Source organism: Saccostrea echinata, unplaced genomic scaffold (assembly GCF_033153115.1).
Source record: "Saccostrea echinata isolate AGI-Se365-2 ecotype Australia unplaced genomic scaffold, CSIRO_AGI_Sech_v1 ptg000001l, whole genome shotgun sequence".
In the NCBI taxonomy this organism is placed as follows: Eukaryota; Metazoa; Mollusca; class Bivalvia; order Ostreida; family Ostreidae; genus Saccostrea; species Saccostrea echinata.
In genome coordinates this window covers 27,619,072-27,637,156 of record NW_026889750.1, presented here as the reverse complement: position 1 = coordinate 27,637,156, position 18,085 = coordinate 27,619,072, and the positions used below count along the sequence as shown (strand labels likewise).

The 18,085-nt window shown below is 34.3% G+C and overlaps 1 protein-coding gene across 1 annotated transcript in view; it reads right to left on the bottom strand.

The window, feature by feature from the left end:
- The window catches only part of LOC133188546 (dual 3',5'-cyclic-AMP and -GMP phosphodiesterase 11A-like), a 279,036-nt gene that overhangs the window by 131,400 nt on the left and 129,551 nt on the right, over positions 1 to 18,085 (bottom strand). The window lies entirely within an intron of this gene.

Sequence of the window (18,085 nt, the reverse complement as noted above, 5' to 3'; positions counted from 1 at the left end):
CAACCTATATACATTTTTTTTAATATAGGCGTGGTACTTTTTTTTTGCATATGCGTCCTCACTTTTGAAAGATGAAAGTGACAACTTTTCCCAACTGATCAACGAGGGCTCAATATTTGACTGTATAAATCATTCAATATCAGTAAGATGGTCTACAGTTTGAATATCATGGGCTTTACACTTTCTTGGTACGAAAAACTTGTGCAGATGAAAGTATCAACAGCATTCATTGCTTCAACAGGTTGAGTATTTCATTTGCAGCTACGATGATTTCGCCATATTTCAAGATTAGATACAAAACTGACTATAGAACTAACTATATAACATAACTTCAGTCACACATGTACATTTTTCAATTTTCCATATCCACTTTATTTTATACGATGACCAATCTGGACTTCAGGCACATGACTTGTGAATGGTGTAACCCTCCTCCCCTTTTTCTGAGAATTGATAACTTACCAAATATACATGAATTCCTGGTCTATCGTACCTATATTCCAATTTGATATCATTTTCCTTTTTTGTTAAGTCCAGGGACAATCTCTATTGTCGATCAGTTGCTCCCTTGCTTAATCGTCCTATTAGTGAGAGATCTACAACACCAGGGCAATGCAAGAAAGGGAGAATGTGAGGAGCATGAATTTAAAAGAAAGTCATGAAAGTGAGAGATATACGTATTGTGGCTCCTTCGCTCCTGTATTATTTTCGTCGCTGTCTCGCATTGTCGCCATAACGTTCTCGCCTTTGTCACCCTGGCTCTCTCGCAATGTACATCTAGCCCCTTACTCAAACGGTGAGGAAGTAAGTGGCCTACCAGTATTGGTCTCCCCCTCCCCCCTCCCGAAATAAGATTTTCAAGTTTGGGTATAATCCCCCTTTTTGGTCCAAAAATTCATCCTTGAACTAGCCCCTCTGCTCTGAAATTTCTGGATCCGCCACTGGGATTTTAAACTCAGCGTCTGAGATTCGATGCGTACCTGTTTCAAATAAAGAAATTCTACATTACTATGTACAGATATCTTATTTAGCTGTCAATTAGATCTTCTACGTTTGATGCAGATGGTCTTAAAATGCAACGTTTTACAATCTTCTGATGAGAGTTTATAGAAAATAAACATTGCATCGTCAAAGTAGACAGTCATTTGCTTGATATCACTTATAACCAGAGAAATCAATACATTTTTAAAATACATTTTTGTAATAATTTAACGAACTTTCCTACATGAATACATTACATAAGTGAGGAATCTCGAATTATTCTGAATACATTTTTAAAATTTCTTTTGAATTTTAATTTGGCAAATAAGGGTCTCTGAGCATAAAACAACATGAAAAATATGACCAAAGTTGAACTGATATCAAAACCAGAAGTGTCTGACGAGACTGTAGCTCTACTGGTTTTTACTTATAACAAAGAAAGATAAAAGTAGACCTTGGACTTGAAACTTTGCATCAGCAATAAATAGAATAAAGATTTTTGGTTTAGTCTCTTTTTGTGGCAAGATTTATTGCAATCAGATTAAAACTGTAGGAGGAGTATCCTTTTAAAAGAATTTTACAGAAATTATGATTTCAATAATCATGGCAACATCATTCAACAAAATAAAAAAACAATGAAGACAGTTATGTATCTTAGTGTAGTCTACTTGTGTGCCAAGTTATATTGAAATCAGACCAAAACTGTAGGAGGAGAAGCGTTTTGAAGGTAATTCAAGGAAAAATTCTATTTTTAGTAACCATGGCAACACTATTCATCAAAATAAAAAAACGATATACAGAATTATGTATCTTATTGTAGTCTACTTGTGTGCCAAGTTATACTGAAATCAGACCAAAACTGTAAGAGGAGTAGCATTTTGAAAGTATTTCAAGGAAATTTCTATTTTTAGAAACCATGGCAACACTGCTGATCGAAATCAAAAACCAATAAAAAGAATTGTGTATCTAAGTGCAGTCTACTTGTGTGCCAAGTTATACTGAAATCAGACCAAAACTGTAGGAGGAGTAGGGTTTTGAAAGTATTTCACAGAAATTCCTATTTTTAGTAACCATGGCAACATCGTTCATCAAAAACTGATACACAGAATTATGTATCTTAGTGTAGTCTACTTATGTGCCAAGTTATATTGAAATCAGACCAAAACTGTAGGAGGAGAGCGTTTTGAATACGTTTCCCAGAAATCTCTATTTAGTAACCATGGCAACACTGCTCATTGAAATCAAAAACCGATATACAGAATTATGAATCTTAGTGTAGTCTACTTGTGTGCCAAGTAATATTGAAATCAGACTAAAACTGTAGGATGAGTAGCGTTTTGAATGTATTTTCCAGAAATCTCTATTTTCGGTAACCATGGCAACACCGTTCATTGAAATCAAAAACCGATACACAGAATTATGAATCTTGGTGTAGTCTACTTATGTGCCAAGTGATATTAAAATTGGACCAAAACTGTAGGAGGAGAAGCGTTGTGAAGTTTTTTTTTTTTTTACAGACGGACGGTACTAGACAGACGGACGGACAACGGACACCTTACTATCACATAAGCTCTTCTTGTCTCTGACCAGAGGAGCTAAAAAAAAAACTCATGATTTTTGTTTCCAACAAAAATAACATGCGCAGTTCTACCGGGGGGGGGGGGGTGGTGTCTGACCCCCGAGGGATTTTCAGACCCTCTTCCCCCAGAAAACACTGACCCATTGTAAAATGGTACGGAGAGATGTATCTGAAGAAAATTACCTATGGAAAGTGACTTGGCCTAATCCCCCTACCCCCCCCCCCCACTCCTAAAAATTCATGTTCATGAGACAATTCTTCTGGTGAAGAAGTATGGCAGAAATGGATATTTAACGAATATATAGAGCGGTAGGAAATGCATACATGAAGGTCAGGTTCACAAAATACCGAATACTGTATTTTAAATGCAACATTTTATATTCCAATTTTCTATTGAAGAGATAAAAAGAAATCTTTGTCCTTACTCCATTCTATTGAAACACCAGTTGGAAAAATAGCACAAGTAGGAGCAAAAAATCTTAACCCAAAACTTCACATACAATCTAGGACCCCCCCCCCCCTTAAATTTCGTGGAAACTGCTCTTCGTTATTTTTCTGACACTTGTTAAGAATTCTGTATGTCCTAGTGACTGTCCATTAAATGTACAGGTATATCTGTCCATTTGTTTACCTCCATATGTCCTTTTGTCTGCCTTTTTGGTTTTCTCGGAGTGTTACCTGTTTTTTTTTCCTTTTCCACTAACCATAATCTCTAGCTTAGATCGCAGCTAAAATAACAAAAAAAAAATGTAATTGATAATTCTTATCATTTTAAATTTCGAATTGTTACTCAATATTAAAAGGTGTATTACTGATGTTCATTGAACTCTTCTCAATATCTGGATTATATCTATGATTTTGTTACTGATATTTATTGAACACTTCTCACTATCTGGATTATATTTATGTTACTGATGTTATTGAACACTTCTCACTATCTCGATTATATTTATGATTTTGTTACTGATTTTCATTGAACACTTCTCACTATCTGGATTATATTTATGATTCTGATACTGATGTTCATTGAACACTTCTCACTATCTGGATTATATTTATGATTTTGTTTCTAATTTTCATTGAACACTTCTCACTATCTGGATTATATTTATGATTTTGTTACTGATGTTCATTGAACACTTCTCACTATCTGGATTATATTTATGATTTTGTTACTGATGTTCATTGAACACTTCTTACTATCTGGATTATATTTAGGTCTTCCGTTTTCAACGGAAGACCTATAGTGATTCTACTGTTTCTTATTAAGGTCTTCCGACTTCCTTCGGAAGACCTTATTGTTTTCCGTCTGTTTTCTATTATTAAGGTCTTCCGTCTTCACGGAAGACCTTATAGTGATTCTACTGTTTCTTATTATTAAGGTCTTCCGTTTTCACGGAAGACCTTATAGTGATTCTACTGTTTCTTATTATTATTATTGTTATTCTTATTTTTCCTCCCATATTTTGTGCACGCGTTTTCTCAAAAACTATTCAGTGGTTTTCAGTGATTTTTTCAGGGATAATGGACATTATTATGATCTTTGTGCATTTGAGGAGAAAATTCGAAAAATCTCTTTCGGTTCCAAGTAATGGCCAATTTTCTGATTTTGAATTGGATTTTTGTCTTTCTATCTCCTCTAGAACGGCTAAAGATATGAACGTGAGACATGTCAAAGATGATAGAGCATGACTTGTAGATGTTCTGACCAATTTTTTGTGTGTCGTCGATGCTTCCGGTCACCACCGGAAGCGAATTTCACAAATGGATTTTTTCAACTTTTTTGTTTTTCATTATTTTTCTTTGATATTATTATGGTTAATAGAAACACTTCCAAAAATACTTAATATATAGTTTGTTTTAAATTTGATAAATTCAAACTCTAGATATTTGCATTTTAAAATTTGAAGCGGGGTCAAAATGGCGGCCGTCTCCGTAAACTCCGACGAGCTGGTCGTAGTTTACGGAGACAGCCGAACGTCTTGTTGAACGAAACAAGCATAAGGACCGATGAAATGTACAGGAATTATTGGATTTGGCTGATTTTGGAAATGGATAATAGGTCTTTGAAAACATAAATACTGTGACCTCCAAATGCAATAAAATTAGTAATTTGTACGGTACATAGAATATTATATATGATGATGGAAACCATTCAATGGAACAAACATTTTAAAGAAAAGCGCGAAGATTTGCTCGTGACGTTTGGCGCGAAATAATGTATTATAACACCCCTCCCTTTTCATATAGACAAATGGTCTGATACAGAAGAGCAGATAAAGATAACATGGACATGAAATACATGTATATGGAATTGCATGGAATAAAAAGTTGAATATATATGTATAAGGAATAAAAGAAGTAAACAGTATCATCAGTTCATCAGTAATAGTTTATTTATTCTGCTGACAGTTATTGTTTATTAAACTCAATTAACGAATTCCGATGTTAATCTGCTTGCACAAAATTTGGCTAGCTAGTTCGCATTCTATAAAAAGTTTTATCCTCCTTGACGCTTGTTACTTCAAGCATTGATACAAAGTAAAAATCGATGATGAATGGTAAAATTGCGCTGGTGTAGTAGTTTCCATATTGAATTTCAAAGCAAGCGATCTGGGTTTATTCCGAATTATGTCTGAATTTTCTTTCTCATTTTACCTTTCACGGTAGCTTAGATGGTAGAGCGCTTGCTCCGTGATCGGAAGGTCGTGAGTTCGAATCTCGGCCGCAACAGACCTAAGTCGATAAAAAATAGGTAGCAACTGTGCCTTCGCCATGCGCTCGGCACTTTGAAGTGAAAGTTGCGGGTCCTTCGGATGAGACCTTAAAAACCGAGGTCCCGTGTCACGGCAGGCGTTGGCACGATAAAGATCCCTCACTGCTCAATGGCCCTGAGTGCCGAGTAAAGGTCAAAATTTGAAGCCCTTCACCGGTGTATGGTGACGTCTCTATATGAGTGAAAAATTCTCGAATGGGACGTAAAACAACATACAATCAATCAATCAATCTCTCATTTCTTAGTTTTAATTTATGTTTTCATCTTTAGAAACGATATTGAGTGTTTTCTTCTTTGTGAATTCTGCGTTATTCTCATTTTTAATATATTCGATCAGTGCATATTATCTATTCAAGATATATTACTAAAGTCAGGTACTCTTCACACAATTGCTCCGACGAAAATAGTTCCATTCATGATCAGTAGATACAAGATTACAACAAATGTTAAGAATAATGATGTATATTTAATACGTTAAAGAAAACAAAATTAACGTAAAAAGATTTTAAGAAAATCATCTTTTCCCCGGAAAAGCAAATAAAAAGTTTTCATATTCCTACGCTCGCTGCCTCCTCAGTCTTTTTCCCGAAAATATATAGGTCATACTTCGATTGATAATGATAAATCTTTTCACCAGTTATATTACTGTCATTATTATTGTTCGTTCATTGCCTTATAATTTCTTTTGAATGGATATGTTAATCATTAACTGTGTGTTTTTTTTTCTCTCTTTTAATGAATAACGGAATGGTTATTATGGTTAAACACCTGCAATCGTAACCTCTCGGCAAAGCAACGTAATGTTCCGAGCTCGTCTGAAAGGATCTTCGCACGTGTGTAGACCTAGGCTATTTGGTCTTGCAAGCACAGGTGTGTGCACCGTTTGCTAGAGACGCTTAGATCACGTAGACTGGGTATCAGTATTTGCTACGGAAATGAAGAAGTTTAGAACTATACACCAGTTTCATAAGAAGTGCAGGTTTTTTACTCAAGCCCTAAATTGGGCTAGAGGGGCTGAGTTATCTAAAACGAGACTAGGTCATCGATCTACTCAGTTTAAAAACACGAAAATATACTAAGTTTATCTTCAAAACATCTGTATATTCAAAATCTATATTAAGTGTTAAATGTCGGATTCTATCCTATGACGAAGGAATATTCAGTGATGCTCCATAGCCGCAACCGATCTCGCGCTTTCCTTTGCGTTTAACAACGGCCGTCAACAGTCTGGTCGAACCCCCGAACGGGGGTATACCCCCAAACGAGGGTTTTCCGTCCCGTCATGCAATGCGCAAGAACAGTAACTCTTGCCGTATCCAATATAAACAAACTTGCCTATATCATCTATCTTAGGAAAAAGATCGATAATAATGTTATTTCTGCTATGAACTTGGTAAAATGTCAACAGAAAAAAAATTAACAGGTAATTAAGTTTTCCATATGTTGAATTTATACTGTATAGGAATAACGAAATATTTTCCGTCATTTCATGAAATTATTTATTATTTTGTAGGACGTCTCAATTAAGATTATGGAATTTAAAACACAAGGAAAAATATTCTAAGAATGAGGAAAATATTAATTTAGAATCTAGATTTAAAAAAAATAAAATATAATCGTGTTTTCCCCCAAACAATCATATTTATTAAAAAAAAAACTACAACAACAAGTTGCCAAACATTTTATTTAATTCTTATAAGATATAAAAGACAATGAATACGATAGATTTCATTTGAATTTTATTTTTATATGTATTTTTGTTACACTTCCTGGGCATGATTATCGATAATAAAGATCGTCGATTGCTAGTCAGAGGAAACGCGGACTGAAACACACGATCATAAATAAATCGATATTAGCACCATTTTCTTCTTGCATTTTATTATAAAAATAAAAGATATAAGGTAGAATATATACATTTTTTTATAATTTCAATTTAATATTAGTTGCTTATGTCTGTTTATCGAATATTTTATCTTAAATACCTGCATGTCAAGGAGCAAAAGATCGCCAACTTTGCCAGTGAATAAATCCCGTTTTGTACAATAAAGTTGTATTTTTGTAAAATACAAACTATAAAAACACCTTTAATCTATCATTTCCGAGTGGTTTTACATTTGCCAAATAATTCGTTACTTTGCACCGGCGATTTTTGTAAACCCCTACTTTTTGTGTGAAATACGCACATTTTTAAGCATCTGCGCATGCTCGTACCCCCGTTTGGGGGTATGGATTTCCCATTTCCGTTTACGCCCGTTCGGGGGTTCGACCAGACTGATATAGTACGCGGGATTTTTTTCGGAGCCCCCCCCCCCCTTCACTTTGAAAACGTTGCTACAGGCCTGTAACATGCTATTTGGTTTAGATATTCCTGAAAATGAACGAGGTGTTAAATACATTTTTAAAATTATACGATTAATTATATTTAGTCTATGTTCTATGTGAAATTAAAACTATTTTTAGCGACTTTGTGATAGTCACTACATGCATCTACATCTAACGTTATATATGAACATGCAGTTTGTTTCCTAGTACATGCATATTTTATTCAACAAAAGATGTTGAAACTCAGTAGCCTAAATATTTTGTCGTTTTAGGATATTTATGGCACTTTTATTATGACTTTCTACAGCTTGAGTATCTCTGACGTTTTGTCAGTAAATACTTGTTTTTTTTATTAGAAATCATCTGAGCACAATGAAAATTCGAATAAATTAAAAGTCGAATATCTTGGATATGGGGTAACCCATATCTATTCTTGTTTAAAAGAAATCTTAAATATCCTTGCATTTTGAAAGACCCATGTAATATTTTAGGTGTCTTTACTACGAGCATATATAAATATAATTTTACATGCAAAGAATATCACATTGTAAGTTGTCTGAGCAAGATCTCAAACACGGTAAGAGATTAAGACACCAAACTTATATGAGCAACAGACCTTAAGATGTAGACAAAACCATTCGAGTTCAGAGCGTCAGCCGTCTCTTCCGGTCGTCACAGGAAGTGATCAAAGAAATCGAAAATTTCAACTTTTCTTTTTCTAATTAAAAATGACATCACTTTATTGTATCTTTTTCGCAGATTCGAAAGATGCTGGTCCCACCGGAAACAAAAACGACAACTTCCGGTTATAAGAGAAAAACTAAATAATTTGAATATTTTACTTTCCCATAAATATTCTTTATAGATGAAGTATTTAAAATGAATTTTGAATATGTTATTCAGAGTGCAAATGTCTAGTGTAACCTTAAATAGCTTCCAAAAATTCACTTCCGGTCGCGTGTTTTTCTGTCCTCAAAATGAGAAATTTTCTTGAGCGAGATCTTAAAAGCAGGTAAAATATTAAAAGACCAAACTTTTATGAGTAATAGACCTTGAGGAGTAGGCGAAACCATTTGGGTTAAACGAGTCAGTCGTCACTTCCGCTTGTCACAGGAAGTGATCAAAGAAATCACATTGGATTTTCACACTGACGATCAGGGTTAAATCTCCAGCGTCTGAATTTCTTTTATCACTTTTTCAGCTTGAATTTTCGTTTTTATTTACAGAATCGAACGGAAGACCTCTCATTGCTCGCAATGAGTTTCTAGTTATTATTATTATTATTATTCTTTTTTTTGACAAAATTTTGTGCACGCGATTTCTCGAAAAGTATTCAGTCGTTTTCAATGAAACTTTCAGGAAAAATTAGTCATTGTATGAACTTTGTTCATCACAAGGAAAATTTGGAAAATTCTATTTTGGTTCCAAGTTACGGGCAATTTCCTGATTTTAAAATGAAGTTTTGTCGCCCCTTTTTCTCAAGAATGGCTAAAGATATGAACTGGAGACTTATTGGAGAGCATAGAACGTGACTTCTAAATTTGCAGAATCGCCTTTTCGTTCGTCGTCGGCACTTCCGGTCGTTTACGGAAGTGATCAAAGAAATCGTAAAATTTCAACTTTCTTTTTTTAAATCAATACTTACATCACATTATTGCATCTCTTTTGTAGTTTCGAAATATGTTGGTCCCACCGGAAACAAAAACGTCAACTTCCGGTTATAAGAGAAAAACTACATAATTTGAGTATTTTTCTTTCCCATTAATATCCTTTGTAGATAAAGTATTTGAAATGAATTTTAAATATGTTATTTAGACTGCAAATATCTAGAGTAACCTCAAATATCTTTGTAAAATTCACTTCCGGTCGCGTGTTTTCCTGTCCTCAAAATGAGAAGTTGTCTGAGCAAGATCTCGGAAACGGTGAGAGATTAAGACACCAAAGTTATATGAGCAACAGACCTTAAGATGTAAGTAAAACCACTTGGGTTCAGAGCGTCAGCCGTCACTTCCGGTCGTCACAGGAAGTGATCAAAGAAATCGAAAATTTCAACAATTCTTTTTTTAATTAAAAATTGCATCACTTTATTGCATCTTTTTCTCAGATTCGAAAGATGTTGGTCCCACCGGAAATAAAAACGTCAACTTCCGGTTATAAGAGAAAAACTACATAATTTGAGTATTTTTCTTTCCCATTAATATCTTCTGTAGATAAAGTATTTGAAATGAATTTTAAATATGTTATTCAGACTAAAAATGTCTAGAGTAACGTCAAATATCTTTGTAAAATTCACTTCCGGTCGCGTGTTTTCCTGTCCTCAAAATGAGAAGTTGTGTGAGCAAGATCTCAGAAACGGTAAGAGATTAAGACACCAAACTTTTATGAACAACAGACCTTAAGATGTAGGCAAAACCATTTGGGTTAAGAGCGTCAGTCGTCACTTCTGGTCGTCACAGGAAGTGATCAAAGAAAACGAAAATTTCAACTTTTCTTTTTTTAATTATAAATTCCATCACTTTATTGCATCTTTTTCGTAGATTCGAAAGATGTTCGTCCCACCGGAAACAAATACGACAACTTCCGGTTAGAAGAGAAAAACTAAATAATTTGAGTTTTTTAATTTCCAGTAAATATTCTATATAGATAAAGTATTTGAAATGAATTTTAAATGTGCTATTCAGAGTGCAAATGTCTAGAGTAATCTTAATTATTTTTTTCAAAAACTTCACTTCCGGTCGCGTGTTTTCCTGTCCTCAAAATGAGAAGTTGTCTGAGCGAGATCTCAAAAACAGGTAAAAGATTAAAACACCAAAATTTTAAGAGTAATGGACGTTGAGGGGTAGGTGAAACCATTTGGGTTAAACGCGTCAGTCGTCACTTCCGCTTGTCACAGGAAGTGATCAAAGATAACAAAAATTTTAACTTTTCTTTTTAAAATTAAAACTTACATGACTTTATTGCATCTCTTTTGCTGTTTTGAAATATGTTAGATTCCACCGGAAACAAAAACGTCAACTTCCGGTTTTAGGAGATAAACTACGTTATTCTTATATTTAACTTTCTCATAAATATCCCGTATCAATGAAGTACCTGAAATGATTTCATAAATGTTGTAGATACTGCAAATGTCTAGAGACCAGTCAGAGATTTTTATAAAATTCACTTCCGGTTGTGTGTTTACCTGTTCTCAGAATTAGAATTTAGTCCCACAATATTGTTCGGCAACAGTAAACGACTGAGGACTAAAACTTTCAGGACTGATATTCAGTCATCAGTTTATTTAAATCGTGAGAAAATCTTGCATCACCGTTACTTCCGGTCGTGAAAGGAAGTGATGTAAGAAAGTGAATGGTTAATGGTTAGCACGTTGGATTTTCATGCTAACGATTAGGGTTAAATCTCCAGAGTGTCTGAATTTCTTTTATCACTTTTTCAGCTTGACTTTTCTTTTTTATTTTCAGAATCACACGGAAGACCTCTCATTGCTCGCAATGAGTTTCTAGTTATTATTATTATTATTCTTTTTTTCATAGTTATGGCGATATCTCAGCTGTGAGTGAGCAGATTTCAGAGATTTTTTCGCGGAAGATGCATCATGTAAATATCTCCAGACGTGTTTTTCATTTTTTCAAAATTCACTTCCATTCGCGATTTTTGGGGAAATTTGTATTTTTTAAATGGCATTTTGTCCAGAATTTTTCTCGACAACGGCTAAAGATATGAAGTTGAAACTAAATGAATAAATAGAACATCAAATTCCAATATGGGGAACGACCTTTATTTTTCGTCGTCGCCACTTCCGGTCGCAAACGGAAGTGAATTCAAAAAGTCCAATTTTTCAACTTTTTTGTTTTTCAATATTTTTCTTTAGGATTTACAGGGTTTATAGAGTGTTTTACAAAAATTCTAAATATGTATTCAATATTTTGATGCGTGCATTTATTGCAAAGATATGAGCGATCCAAACTTTGTCCCACTGTCTGGGGTTCGAATCCTGCTGGAGGTAGTTAATTTTTTTTCTTTGTTTTTCTCTTTTTTTCAGTTGCTAATGACTTCTCTCTCTTTAAAAACATGTATGGTAGTTTTTGCTGATTTTTAAAAGCTTTTTTGTCAGAGATTCTGTAGAAAACCTTTCGACATATACTGAATATCTTTGCATCTATAATATGTCCTTCTAAAACTATTTTAAGGATTTCATTCTTGTCCCCAAAGCTTGACCCATTCAAAAATTGTCACCCCTTTTGCAATAAAACCTTGTTATCGCTACTCCTCCGAAACCGTAAAACGTAGAGATTCCAAGCCTTCAGCAGTGTCTTCGACTCATTTAATACTCTCTTCATTCTATCATTGCAAAAGCATTCTTTGGTCCCTTGTATGAGTTACTGCCCCTGAAAATTTATGCTTCTCACATTTAATGAACTTTTTTTAAAACGGTGTATCCTAGAGACATGGGACCAACTGCATCGGCATGTTTGACTTTGACCTTAAAATATAGGTCAAGGTCAAATTCCTTATATATTTGTAAAATATAGCAATTCACCAAATGACCTTGAACTTTGACCTTGACCTTTGGCCTTGACATTGGGTCAAATGAAAAGTAAGGACATGCATCCAGCTCCAGTATCAGGTAAAAACATAGAAAGTAAAGATTTCCTTGTTTTGTTTTGTTTTGGTTTTTTTTTTTTTTTTTTTTGGAAATGACCTTGACCTTTGATCTTGACCCAAAGGTCACAATCAGGCTTAAAGTTGTGAAAGTAGTTACAATTCTTAGTTTATAAGAGGCATAAAATAAATAATTCATCCCCCCCCCTTCTTAAAAAAAATCACATCAACAACCACGTAAAATATTTCTGTAAAATTCAAACCAGACCTCGGATCGACAACATATTTGGTACATATGTAGCATAGACCTCAGAGAAACTTTCTTGAGAGTTTTACGGTGAGTCTTATAAGTTTATAGAAGTCATGAAGTTTCACGGCAAGAACTACAAGTTCTGTTGTGTTTGAAATTAAAGTGCAGGTGGACGAAGAAATGATCTAAACCTTTTATCGGCTATTTCTTCAGATGTCGTTAGTAGCATTCGATTTTCCTGATATGATACGACATTTTAATACCAAGCATTCTCTCTTTCTTTTACATTTGGAATTTATTTGATTTTTATTTAGAATTAATCAGTTTCCAGAAATAGCGATTTTCTGTATATTAAAAACAATTCTCGCTTTCATTGTCGTGTTTCCCTTCTAAAAATGCATGTTGGGAGTTTAATTTGTGCTACACATATTTAATTTAACCCAAAGAAATGCTTATTTAAATGTTTCATATTTATTTCAGGATATTCAGTCAGAAATGTTAAAATCCGAACCCGATCTTTTAAGCTTACAACAAAGCTATTTTCAAAAAATTCAGCATGCTCACAATATCGATGAATCGGGCTACAGTCCATTAATACATTTTCATTAGGGAACAAGGGAACAGTGTTAACGTTTTCTCACGCACACCCGTCCCTTGTTATTTTATATAATGCTTGCAAGTTCAGGAACTATTTCCTTTTACAGAACTTCTTTCTTCCCCTACCGATTCTAAAAATACGCTTGTATTTATTCTATAGTCTTAAACAATTAACTTACTCAATTTTATCGGAATGTGTAGCGCAGTGGTTAGAACACCTGCCTTTCAAACCAAGGGTTTTGAGTTCGATCCCAGGTGGAGGAGGTTTTTTTTTTTTTTTTTTTTTTTTTTTTTTTTTTTTTTTTTTTTGCTTTTTTCTTTTTTTCGGCCTAAACGACACGAAAACACTTAAAAATGGTGGAAAGGCCTCTAATTGTTCTCTGAACAATTAGTTTACTTGTTATTATTAAGGTCTTTCGATATATATGATAAGATATGAATATGAAACTTGCTGAGGTGATAGAACATCAAATGTAGATATGTTGATCGACCATTATTTACCGTCGTTCGAAGTTCCGGTCGCAAACGGAAGTGAATTCAAAAATGTTAAATTTGTAACTTTTTTGTTTTTCAATATTTTTCTCTGGGATTTACAGGGTTAATAGAAAGTCTTCGAAGAGTTCTAAGTTTGTTTTTATCATTTTGATTGATGCATTTGTTGCAAAGATATGTAATACAAAGATAGATTACATGATCAGTACGTACTGGTCCCTGCTGACAAAGCAGGTAACAACATTGTCTTTGTTTGTAAGACTCATTATATTAAATGTATTTTAGAGGAACTTGGATTTAATTCTACAAGTGGTAATCCAACTTATACTCATAGTTCCCTTTCTAAGGAAGAACTTCTTCAAAATCATATGTCAGTTTTGAATATTTTTAATATTCCAAACAACCAAAATGAATTCGAATTACCATATTTATATTGGATTCCGAAACTTCATAAAAATCCTTACAAACAAAGATACATAGCGGGTTCCAGTATATGTTCAACCAAGCCTTTATCTTTACTCCTCACTAAGATATTAACAGTGGTAAAGGAGAAACTTCAAGAGTACTGTGCAACAATATATTCGAGAAGTGGTGTAAATCAGATGTGGATACTTAAAAATTCCAAGGAACTTTTGGAAAATTTGAAATCAAAAGATTTTACCAAAATCAACAGCTTTAAAACTTACGACTTTTCAACTTTATACACAACCATTCCCCACGATAAATTAAAGTCCAGGCTTTTTGATATCATTGACAGCTGCTTTTTCAATAAAAATGGAACTCGTAAATATACTTACCTTGTCATTGGTCATTTGCAAAATTATTTTGTTAAAAAACATTCTGATTGTACACACAAGTACTCTGAAGTTGACATTAAAAAGATGCTTGAGTTTCTGATTGACAATATCTATGTGGTTTTTGGAGACCAGGTCTTCCAACAATCTATTGGAATTCCCATGGGTACCAATTGCGCCCCGTTATTAGCAGACCGTTTTTTTGTATTCATATGAAGCAGAATTTGTCCAAAATCTTGTACGTGAAAAGAAGAAAACACTTGATGTGGTATTCAACTCGACATTTAGATATATCGACGACGTATTGTCAATTAACAATGGCTATTTCCATTCTTATGTCGATACGATATATCCTGGTGAACTTGAGATAAAAGATACCACTGAGTCTGAAACATCTGTTTCATATTTGGATATTTTACTTGAAAAAGATGTTAATGGTAATCTAACAACCAAGCTTTATGATAAACGTGATGACTTTAACTTTTCAATCGTCAACTTCCCTTACTTATGCAGCAATATACCTTCATCACCTGCATACGGGGTATATATCTCTCAGTTGATTCGATACGCAAGAGCATGCTCTACGTATCTACAATTTCTAAAACGAGGTAAATTATTGACAAATAAGTTGATGAAACAAGAATATCAGCTGTCTCGTTTAAAGTCATCATTTCGTAAGTTCTATGGTCGATACAATGACCTTGTCAGCAAATACAATTTATCATTGAGTCAAATGCTGACTGACGTTTTTCATACTAATTGTTAGACCATTATTTACACACTGAATTGTCGACGGATTTTTCCGTGATTTCCCTATCATGACAAGGAGCACACGGCGGAAGTGACCGGTCGGCAGGGGATGCTCACTCCTCCATGGCACCTGATCCCACCTCTGATGTTTGGAGGTCCGTGTTTGCTCTGCTCCTATTCTGTATTGTTTAATGGACTTTTGAGCTTGAATACTGTTCGTTATCTCCATATCTTTCATATGACCGCATTTATTGCAAAGATATGACCGATCCAAACTTTCTCGTATTGTTGCGGGTTCGAATCCTGCTGGGGCGGGAGATTGTTTCTCTCTTTTTTCAGTTGTAAATGATATTTTTCTCTGTGAAGACATGTGTGATAGTTTTTGCTTATTTTTTAAAGCTTTTTTAACAGAGATTCTACAGAAATCCTTTAATAATCATGATCTATGTTGAAAGACTGTGTTACATAAACGCAAACAAAAAATACCTTCAATAAAGTATTAAATGAAGTGAGGTAGCACAGCGATCTGGAGAAAAGTTCGGTCGGAAGACCACTTGTTGCCCTAGCAACAAGAAACGCATCTAGTTATTATTCTTATTCTTATTTTTTTGACTTTCTAATTTTGTGCACGCGATTTCTCAAAGACTGTTGGATGGATTTACATGAAATTTTCAGGAAAAGTGTGTGGTAACATGAACTTGATCTATCTGAGAGATTTTTTGGAAATTCCCTTCCGGTGCCAAGTTACAGACCATTTTCTGATTTCAAAATGACATTTTGTCCGCGGATAATCTCAAGAACGACAGGAGATATCAATGTGAAACTTTCAGGGATTATAGTTCTTGGTAGGTACTAGCCGGGTCGCTCCTTTTCGTTCGTCGTCGGCACTTCCGGTTGCTTACGGAAGTGATCAAAGAAATCGTTAAATTTCAACTTTCCTTTTTTAAATCAATACTTACATCACATTATTGCATCTCTTTTGTAGTTTCGAAATATGTTGGTCCCACCGGAAACAAAAACGTCAACTTCCGGTTATAAGAGAAAAACTACATAATTTGAGTATTTTTCTTTCCCATTAATATCTTTTGTAGATAAAGTATTTGAAATGAATTTTAGATATGTTATTCAGACTCAAAATGTCTAGAGCAACGTCAAATATCTTTGTAAAATTCACTTCCGGTCGCGTGTTTTCCTGTCCTCAAAATGAGAAGTTGTCTGAGCAAGATCTCAGAAACGGTAAGAGATTATGACACCAAACTTATATGAGCAACAGATCTTAGTATGTAGGCAAAACCATTCCGGTTCAGAGCGTCAGCAGTCACTTCCGGTCGTCACAGGAAGTGATCAAAGAAATCGAAAATTTCAACTTTTCTTTTTTTAATTAAGAATTGCATCACTTTATTGCATCTTTTTCGCAGATTCGAAAGATGTTCGTCCCACCGGAAACAAAAACGACAACTTCCGGTTAGAAGAGAAAACTAAATAATTTGAGTTTTTTAATTTCCCGTAAATATTCTTTATAGATTAAGTATTTGAAATGAATTTTAAATGTGCTATTCAGAGTGCAAATGTCTAGAGTAACCTTAAATATTTTTTTCAAAAACTTCACTTCCGGTCGCGTGTTTTCCTGTCCTCAAAATGAGAAGTTGTCTGAGCGAGATCTCAAAAACAGGTAAAAAATTAAAACACCAAAATTTTAAGAGTAATGGACGTTGAGGGGTAGGTGAAACCGTTTGGGTTAAACGCGTCAGTCGTCACTTCCGCTTCTCACAAGAAGAAGAAATCAAAAATTTTAACTTTTCTTTTATAAATAAAAACTTACATGACTTTATTGCATCTCTTTTGTTGTTTTGAAATATGTTAGATTCCATCGGAAACAAAAACGTCAACTTCCGGTTTTAGGAGATAAACTACGTTATTCTTATATTTAACTTTCTCATAAATATCCCGTATCAATGAAGTACCTGAAATGATTTTATGCATATTGTAGATACTGCAAATGTCTAGAGAACAGTCAGAGATTTTTTTTTATAAAATTCACTTCCGGTTGTGTGTTTACCTGTTCTCAAAATTAGAATTTAGTCCCACAATATTGTTCGGCAACAGTGAACGACTGAGGACTAAAACTTTCAGGACTGATATTCAGTCATCAGTTGATTTGAATCGTGAGAAAATCTTGCATCGCCGTTACTTCCGGTCGTGAAAGGAAGTGATTTAAAAAAGTGAATGGTTAATGGTTAGCACGTTGGATTTTCACGCTGACGATTAGGGTTGAATCTCCAGAGTGTCTGAATTTCTTTTATCATTTTTTCAGCTTGAATTTTCGTTTTTATTTTCAGAATCGGACGGAAGACCTCTCATTGCTCGCAATGAGTTTCTAGTTATAATTATGTTACTGATGTTTATTGAACATTTCTCACTATCTGGATTATACATGTATTTATGATTTTGTTACTGATGTTTATTGAACACTTCTCACTATCTAGATTATATACGTCGCCTGCTTTTCACAGTGGTTAGAGAGTTTGCTCTAGAGACACAAAGTAAGGAGTTAATCCTTACATCGCGGGTTCGAATTCACTGTTTGACGCTGAGACCTATTCTTCGGATGAGACCGTATAAATTGAGGTCCTCTGTCGCATTAGGGCTGGCACGAAAAAGATCCCTCACTCTTTAAAGGGCGTAAGTGCCCAGTATAGAACTAAATTTGCAGCCCTCCACCGGCAAGTGGTGGCGTCTCAATATGAGTGAAAAATTCTCGAAGGGACGTTAAGCAAACAAACAAAAATCGTAACTAATGTTTATTGGACGATTCTCACTATCTGGATTATATTTAGAATTATGATATTCAATGAACACTTCTCACTATCTGAATTATATTTACAATTATGTTACTGTCAGTACTGTAAGAAGAGTTCAATGAACATCAATAACGTAAC